This window comes from Salvia splendens, chromosome 2 (assembly GCF_004379255.2).
Source record: "Salvia splendens isolate huo1 chromosome 2, SspV2, whole genome shotgun sequence".
NCBI classification, from domain to species: Eukaryota; Viridiplantae; Streptophyta; class Magnoliopsida; order Lamiales; family Lamiaceae; genus Salvia; species Salvia splendens.
In genome coordinates this window covers 21,475,459-21,485,171 of record NC_056033.1, presented here as the reverse complement: position 1 = coordinate 21,485,171, position 9,713 = coordinate 21,475,459, and the positions used below count along the sequence as shown (strand labels likewise).

The 9,713-nt window shown below is 41.2% G+C and overlaps 1 long non-coding RNA gene across 1 annotated transcript; it reads right to left on the bottom strand.

Annotated features, from left to right (window-relative positions):
* Window positions 1-2,648: 2,648 nt before the first annotated feature.
* On the bottom strand, window positions 2,649-6,617 carry LOC121791470. The gene is made up of 2 exons (XR_006048574.1): window positions 5,837-6,617; window positions 2,649-2,842 (listed from the first exon to the last, which is right to left on the bottom strand). It is a non-coding gene; the product is annotated as an uncharacterized LOC121791470 (long non-coding RNA).
* Between the last annotated feature and the right edge of the window lie 3,096 nt (window positions 6,618-9,713).

Genomic DNA, 9,713 nt, shown 5'->3' with positions numbered 1-9,713 from the left:
CATTCGTCTCATAATAAATAAGAATATTTATCCCACAATAGATGTCACATGTCCTTTTTTGAAATAAGTTCTCTCTCATATTAATATACATATATTATTTTCTTTCTCCACTTAACACACAAAATTTCTCAAGTGTATCATCTATTATGGGACGGATGGAGTAATAAATAAGGTAAAAAATATCCTTTATATAAACAACACGTATATATATTTAAAATATCCAAAGAATGAAAATAAGCCTGTATAATTGGAATTTGGTACGGGTTATATATTATTTATATATGAAATTTCCATATATAAATTATGAAAAAATTACAGCATATCTAAAAGAGTGGGGGGCCTCATGTTGTGTGTGGAATGGTCGGATGGCCCCAACAAGAATGTTAAGTACGTATACCTATTTGACATTTGAAACAGTAGATAGTATTAGGTAGATAAATAAATGATTAAAGAATGTGTAAATATTATCAAGATTCCACTGCTTAATTTAAAATTATGTATGAAGTCAGCGGCTTAAAGAATTAATATAGAAAAATTTAGTATTGCATGTATGTCATTGTATTCAGTTGGACACAACTAAAACTTTGGTGTACCTACAATTTCAGTTTAAAAAGTAATCGAGAGAGAACTTGTCCAACCAAGCAATGGCGGTTCCATGACTTAAAAAATTGTGGGATCGAATGAGAAAATAAATATAATAGTATTTAAATATATGTGTTTAATAAAAATACATTATAAATGAAATATATCCATCTTATGTTAAATGTGATAATTGATATATAATATTCATATCAAAACTATCAATAGAAACTATCCCACAATATTTTAGTCGTTGTGATTCTTATTCAACATTAGCTAAAACAACTAACAGAAACTTGAGATCTTTTTGAAAAAAATTAATCCATTAATATAAAAAGGAAGGTAATTAAATTTAATAATGAAAAATAATATACTGATCATATTTATTAAAATTAGGGAAAAAATATAATTGTTATCACCAAATAAAAATGATAAAACATGATTAAAGAGGTAAAACCAAATTTCAAAATAATAATACTCCCTTCCGTTCCACAAAGATTGTCTCACTTTGATCGGACACGAGTTTTAAGAAATGTAATTAAAAGTGAGTTGAGAAAGTTAGTGGAATGTAGGTCCTACTTTTATATATTAGTTTTATAATAAAATGTAATTAGGAATGACTTAGTGGAATATGAAGTACACTACCAAAAATAGTAAAAAGTGAAATGAAACAAATTTTGTGGGACGGACGGAAATAGAAAAATGGGACAATCTTTGTGGGACGGGTGGAGTAATATATAAAAATTAAATTGGTTTATCGTTATGTTTGGTTTTTCAAAATCAAATCACCCCAAATAAAAAGTGGAACCAAATTTCAAAAACTAGTATTTTACTTAAAAATCTAAAAATTATCATGATATGACCAAATTATTACTCCATATTTTATAGATGATCACATACTAAAATATAGTCTTATAGGAGTATAACTTTTTCTAATTTGTTAACATTAAATAATATACATATAAAATGGGTAGCCATTTAAGTGTTTCCCGTAGCATTACATTACATAATATATTCAATAAAAAATAGTTTGACTGATCTGTTTTTTTATAAATAAAGATAGTTAGAATATAATTTACCAATTTTGACTTATCTATCTTTATTTTTTAACGGAAAACATGGAGTAAATTATGAGGCATAGTCTAATTATTCAATAGTCGAAGGAGTAATTAAGGCCCAAGCCCAACTGAAGTCTTTCTTCCCCAATTATCCATCTCTGATTTTCACAGCTTCACCACAGACACGGCGGCGACAACCATGAGCCATGGCGCGGTTACTGGGTCAAGCACCGAATCAAGGGCAGAATTCCAGAGACCGTGGGGTCGTTGGGAGTATTTTTCTAGCGGTGGATCCCACTCGACCCCACCTCCCTCCGCTGCAACCAAGTGAATAAAAAGTTTTCTTAACAAGTTAAGAGAGGCCAACCCATCAATCCTATGTATACTTATAGATGGCCTAAATCCTTTTAAATCAAAATCCCTTTTAAATTAAAAATACACCCAGACTTGTGTTCTGTTGTGTCTCTTCAAAATAATAAGAAAATTTTCTAGTTTGGTTTCAGAAAGGGAAGCAAAACTATCATAATATATATCTTTCTTTTTCTCCCAATAATGCTTACCATATGCTCCTTCTTTCCTATGGAATTTCAATATATCGTAGATGGATAATATGATGCTTTCTATCATTGATCGCAGTGTTAGCTCTCCTTATCTAACATCTATTAGTGCTCCTCCAGTTGCCAAAAATGGTCTTCCCAAGATGGGATGAACGTTCTTATCTTCCTCCATATCTTAAAAAACAAAGTCTACAAGAAATATAAACATACCAACTTTTACCAACACAAATTCTACTATTCTCCTTGGATAGGTCACACTTTTGTCTGCAATTTGGAGGGTGAGAGTCCAGCTTCCTATAAAAAGATAAAACATGAGATTTATTCTTGCATCGAGATCACAAAGGACATTTTAAGTCACAATCGAACTTTCTAAGGATAGAAAACCCGGTTGATCGCGACTAGGGGAGGATGAAAGAAGCAGTGAAGAAAGAGGAAAACTGTGGCACAACTAAACTTGAACTGAAATAACTCGAATTTATATATATCAGAGTGCATGATACAAAGAATGTAACTCGACTTTTACATTGCAGCGGAAGAGTCAAGAGCAGATGACATCGTGTATGGAGATACGACACATCCAAGTAATATCCTATCGAAGGATCATCATTTTTCTGTGCTCAACACCGCCCGCCGTCATCATTGCTCAACCTGCACATTTTTAAAACATATGCAGGGTTGAGTACTTGGTGTACTCAATGGACACGTGCCGAAATATATTTTCATAAAAACTGGTTTTGTTAAGCCACTCTTTGAGTGAACTCGGGGCTTTAGGAAAAGGTCCGAGAACACTGAAACATTTTTCTTTTCTTTTTCCTTTTTCAAAAGCGATCTGTCGATCTATTTTCCTGGAACATATGCCGTATCCGACTAACCTTGGGAACACAAGCCCACTAACCTCCTAGTGAACAGAATTCACGAAACTGCTGGTGAACCGGAATGTATGGGTTTATCTCACTTACAAACCCGAATTCACTAACTCCTGCTGAACCGGAATGTATGGGCTCATCCCACTTACAAACCCGAATTCACAAAACTGTAACTCCTGGTCTAGTAGGGACATCGCCTTGCTAGTCAATCAGATAGGCAAAGTTCAAAACAACATGGCTTGACATAACCTTTGCAACCTTATATTTTCTCATAAAATATTTTTGAAACATAAACTCATCTTTCTTTTATCAAAAGCCGAACACAACTTTCAAAACTTCATTTTTTCTCGTAAACATATTTGGACCAAAACTCATTTCTATCGGTCAAAGCCGAACTCAAATATCAACAAAGGCTATACTTCATAAGCACCAATAAGGCAACACATAACATCATATAATATAAATCACATCATTTTCACTTTATGTAAATAACTTTAAACATACTTTAAAGATATTTTCACAATAGCACTTTTCATGAAAACTATACATCAAATAGCGAGCTCGCACTTAACAACATATCTTAAAGAGAAGGCACACCAAATACTTTTCATGAAAACTGTACTTTAAACAGAAAGCCTTCAAAATACTCCGTTAGAAAAGCATACAAAATACTTTTCGCAAAAACTGTAACTTTAACAGAAACCCCACAATAAATACTTTTCGTAACAACTGAAATCTAGACAGATAGCCCACTAAAAATACTCTTCATAAAAATTGTAAACTAAACAGAAAGCCCACGTACCATCTCATCATAAATACAAAGCTCACTAAAATACTTTTCGCAAAAACTTTATAGTAAACAAAAAGCCCACAAAATACTTCTCATAAAACCTGTAACTTTAACAGAAAGCCCACAAAATATACTTCTCACAAAAACTTTATAGTAAACAGAAAGCCCACATAACATATTATCATAAATAGAAAGCTCAATAAAAATACTTGGTTACGAAAGCCAACGAAAATACTTTATAGTAAACCGAAAGCCCACAAAGTACTTCTCGTAAAAACTGTAACTTTAACAGAAAGCCCACAATCATACTTTTCATAAAAACTGTAATCTAAATAGAAAGCCCACATAAAAACACTTTAGTTCGAAAGTCCACCTCATTTGCTTAAAACTCCTTAACTTGAATTCCCCTGACTCCGCCCTTAACTCACGGAGATAACTTTTTTTAAAAAACAACACCACTTACTAACAACAAGACTTAAGAAAATTCTTAAACTTTAATTAGAATGCATGTCCCTAATTAATCATGGCCCAAGAACTTAATTAGAATTCTTGGGCCATGATTAATTAGGTCTTGTCCCAAGAAGTTAATCATGGCCCAAGAAGTTAAATTAGAGTCTTGGCTAAAGCTTCCTCGTAAATGAATTCCGTCCGGCACTATCTTTAGCCCAAACATTTCAATCACTGGCCCCAAACAATTAAATTAGAGCTGTCCAACTAAGTTATTCCATCGGCCCCAAATCAATTACTTAATGTAGTGGCCCAACTAATTCAAATAAATCCTCTGGCCTAAGCAATTTGATATAGGGTAGCCCTATATACTTAAAAATCCCATTATCTCTTCTCTTCTGCGTGAATTTGCAGAATGGGGTTCAAAATTCCCTTGTTCATCTTCATCACACATAATTTCCAAATTCATTCTTCTCTCTTTCGAACCATCTTTCTCCCAAATTAAATCAAAATCCTTAGAACACTAGACTTCATTCACTCTCTTCTAGTAGAAGGGGTATCAGTAGAAGGGGTATCAGTAGACTCCATTCACTCTCTTCTAGTAGAAGGGGTATCAGTAGACTGCGTATCCGAAACATAAGTGGAAGGGGTATCAGTAGACTGCGTATCCACAACCGGCCGATAGACATCGTCCGCTAGTGGTTCAGAGCCCCTGCCACCCCCTCCCACATGCATCATCCCCGGCATCATCCCCGGCATCATCCCCGCCATCATCCCCGGCATCATACCGACAAAACGCAACACAGCCGCTGCGGCTTCCCCTTGGCAAACTCTCATCTCTCTCTTTTTCTCACTTCCGTCGGCTCTGTACAGCTCCATCTCATCTCTCTCAATTCGAAATTTCTCCCAATTTTAGAGACCCAATTTGCGGACCTCCGCCGTCAGCTTAGAGCCGCCGTCATCGGCTCCTGCTACTTAGTTCTATCAGCCCTTGCTCCTCACTCGTCGGCTGCGAGGCTCCGATTCTCCTCTGTACTCACAACAGCGTCTGTCTCCGCCGCTGCTTCTTGGTGATACAGAGCCATCGCCACTGATCGAAGCTGCCACGGTGACGCCCCGTCTGTCGGGTTCGAGTTTGAGTAGCCCCTTTCTCGGCCTCTGCCCCTGCTGATCAGCTACTGTCTCACCGCTGTCAAGTGTCGTTGCTGCCCCGATGAGTCTGTGTGGCTGCCTTGGTCGTCGCCGGTAGTCATTGGGCAGCCCTTCCGGCCATAAAGCTAAGTTCTTTTGTCCTTAGCACACTTAGTTTGATTGATTGTGAATTTTGGGCAGTAGCTATATGGTGTTGAAGGTCTTGGCTATGCGTGCTAAAGCTTTGTTCTTCGTTGGTAGCCATGATAATTTATTACTGATCTTGGGCTAAAAGAAACTTATGATATTTCTTGTTCCAAGTTGTGTGATTTGGAAATCCTAAAGCTCTTAAGTTCGTTCTTGAGCATGGGGTTCTAATATGATGCAAGAGGGGAGTATTTTGATTACCTCGGCTCTCGGTGATTCCTCTTGGTTTGGTGGACTGATGATGTCCTGCCCCTGCCACTCATCCTTGCTCCCCTCTCCACTCCTTGTGCAGCTCCTTATGTTGTGTGAATATTGGTGTCGAATGGTGGGGAGGAGAAGGAGGGGTTGTGGCTGTTTATATAGCCCTCAGATTTTGGGGAGTCTAACTTCCTACTTTGGGTTTGAACATCAATTCCCTTTTGAGCTTGACATATAGGCATTCCTTGCCCAATTTGTGTAAGCTAATTTCAGCCTTGGTTTTTGTGGAAGAATATCTGATTCACTTCTATTTTGAGCTTAAAAGATGAGCTCACATTACCTTGTACTATTTTGTATCCATCTCTATTATGGTGAAAGTTTGGGAGGGCACATTGTGGCTGATCTCAAGCCTTGTTGCTGTCCCTTCCATTTATAGCTAGCATCATATCCCTCTTTCAAGTTGGAAGACTCTTCTAAACATTTTGTGTTAACTTGCAGGGATCCCTTTGGAACAAACAAAATGATATCTTGCTCTCACTCTTCCTTGGAATATTGTGGCTGCCGAAATCGAGAAGAGAGAGGAAAAAGATCATGCTCCAAGGCATTCCTTGACTCCATTACCACTTTTAGCTAGATTCAAACTTGTAGACTTTGGTTTTTTATAAGAGCATCTCCAATGGCGGACGTCCGGTCGGACGTAGTGACGGGCGACCGGGACGTCCGCCACTGTGGTGTTTAGGGTCGGATACGGACGTCCCGTGAGGACGTCGGGTGTCCTCGGACGTCCCTGCGACGGGCGGGCGGACGTCCGCCACTGTGGCAAGGGTCGGACGTCCCGCTCGGATGTCCGAAATTTCTTTTTTTTTAAACTCTATATATACGGCTCGTTGAACTTCATTTCATTTGCACCACTTGTTGTTAACAAGTTTCTCTCTTCTTTTACTACAAATTTCATTTCTACTTTTAATGGAGAACGATAGGAACTCCCCGGCCACGAGCGAGTCGCAGACTCCGGCATTTCCCATCGACCTGGAGGGAAACGTCAGCGGAAATGCGACAACTGTTCCGGCAATGGGACAGATGGGTGGAATGGGTGGGATGATGTCCCCTTATATGTACAATTGGATGGGACATATGGGTGGTATGGGTGGTATGATGCCCAGGGCAGCCGGGATGGGGGGCATGACCCCAAATATGATGATGCCGGGGATGGGGATGGGGGGCATGACCCCAAATATGATGGGGACGGGTGGGATGATGCAGGGGATGATTCCGGGGATGATGGCGGGGATGATGCCGGGGATGATGCCGGGGATGATGCATGTGGGAGGGGGTGGCCCGGGCTCTGAACCACTAGCGGACGATGTCTATCGGCCGGTTGTCGATACGCAGTCTACTGATACCCCTTCCACTTATGTTCCGGATACTCAGTTCACCGGCATAGAAACTTTCTCTTTTGAGGAGTTGGGGATATCTCCAGTCAGGCAGACGCCCGATGATGTGGGCGGGGGCAGGGGGAAGGGACGTGGCAAGGGCAAGGGGAAAGCCCCAGGGTCTTCCTCACGAACGGTGGCAGAGGAGGAGGATGAGGAGGAGACGGGAAAGAGGACGATCTGGAGCCAGTGGGAAAACGTCGCGCTTGCGAAGGCTTGGGTTGCAATAGTCGAGGATCCCTATGTCGGTGCCAACCAGCATATTGACAGACTGTGGCATCGGATCGCTGAAGCCTACCACACACACAAACCGGCTGGGGCGAAGCGTCGCGTTCCCGAACAGTGCCGGAAACAGTGGGAGCGGTTGAGGCCTAAGCTTAGTCGATTTGCTGGCCTCTACCAAAACAACCTCCGCCAGGCAAGCAGCGGTATGTCCGAGGAGGATGTCCGGAACCGTGCCTTTGCTCAGTACCCTGACAGAGCCTTGAAACTCAAACAATTCGACCAGTGGGATGCCTTTCTCGTGGTGAAGGATTCCCCAAAGTTTTGTGGGGGAGTCGAATCGGGCTGGGCGAAGCGGACGAAGATCAACGCTTCAGTGAATACAGCAGCAGTGCTGGTTCGCACGAGCTCCCGGAAGCCGACGAAGTGTCCCCGCTACCGCAATCAGACTCTCGCCGCCGTCGTCGCCCGGTTGGGCAAAAGGCTGCGCAGCGGAGGGCTAGGGGAACCAGCAGCGGTAGCGGGTCGTTCGAGGTCGAATCGGAGGCCCCCGCTCCCCAAGAAGATATCGACCGCCTCGCCCGCGTGCAGTTAACGACAAGCTTGGTCCGGACCATGCATAGGTGGCATAGCACGACCGATCCGCTGTACAAGAGGATGCTGAAGGATGTCATCGATGGATGTCGGCGCGATTTGGGGATGCCCCCCATTGGAGATGATGGCGCCGAGATTAGCGGAGGGGACGACGGGGGCGGCACGGGCGACGGTGATGGCACGGGCGACGGGGGCGGCACGGGCGACGGGTTCGGCACGGGCGACGAGGACAGCGCGGAGTGAGCCGGGGATGTTGGATTATGTATTTTTCTTTTTTTGAATGACTATGTATTTTGCTTTTTTTCTAACTATGTTTTTTTTATGTTTTATGAATATGTATTCTTGCCCGTATTTTGCTTTCCCGTATTCCGTGTCAAAATTATATTTCCGTTTTTACGTAATTAAATTATTGTGATTTTTTTATTGCGGGATGTCCTAGTGGGAAGGGCGATGGGAAGGGCGGATTGTGCAGGGGATGTCCTAGTGACGTGGCAGTGGGATGGGAAGTCCTAGTGACGTGGCAGGAGGTGTTTTTGGGATGTCCTAGTGGATGTCCGCCCACTGGAGATGCTCTAATAGCTAAAAGATGTAGCAAATCCCTTCTTGTGTATAAATGGGTGTAGAGCATTCTATTTGATTACTTGACATTTCTTCTTTCCAACAATTGTAGTTCATAAAAATTTAAATTCCTTGCACTTTAATTCCAAGCGTCTCTTCGTCCAATTTTTTTTTATACTCCAACATCCGTGCATGAAAACCCGGGGTGTTACATTTTATTTCTTATTATCTCCAAGAATACCTAAGATGATGAAGATGTTTGGATCCTTGCACTTGACATGAAGCCTTTGTTGGATCCCTCCGTCCCAACTAAGCTGAATCAAAACTTTTGGGCACAAAGATTAAGAAATATAATTGTGGTGAAAAATATAAGAGAGGAATAAAGTAGGTGATGTAATAAAGTAAGAGTGATTGGATGTTTTATTTTTTGTCAAAAAAGAAAATGATTCAACTTAGTTGAGACGAAGGGAGTACAATTTTCTATTAAGGCCAATGTCTCATACTTGTTGTCTTACTTCTGTTTCTTGGCCACTAAGTCTTTTAGAAATTTTGCATGATCGAGCTTTTTAGTAGTGTCTCAACCGAAGGACTTTTGACATGGACCTTTTGGAGTACATCTAAAAATTTGGAAAGTTGTTCATCCAAATTCTTGGCAGTCGATGAGAAAAAGGGACTGAGATTGCTCGCATTGTTCTCGGCGGACTGTTGAACCTCTTCTAGTCCTCTGGAATCAGTCGGCGGACTGCTAACTTGGTCCATCTGTTCCAATCTTGTTCGAAACATCTTTTGACTCTTTGGCTATCTTTTCAGGGATGTAACTGTTTGGTAACATGGTTTACCATACATTGGAGTAAGTGGACGATAGGTGCGATAAGCCCCAACATGGAGCCACTCATAGTCATGTGGAATTTGGTTGATTACATACCTTGTATTAGGGGTGTCGAAACTGGTTACCCGTGGGTACCCGCACCGGATTTAGACCTTAACTCCAGTCTCGATACCTGTCCCGCTACTTATCAGGTAATTCCCGATAACGAAGTCCTGCACCCGACTTTGTGGGTACCTGGACCGAC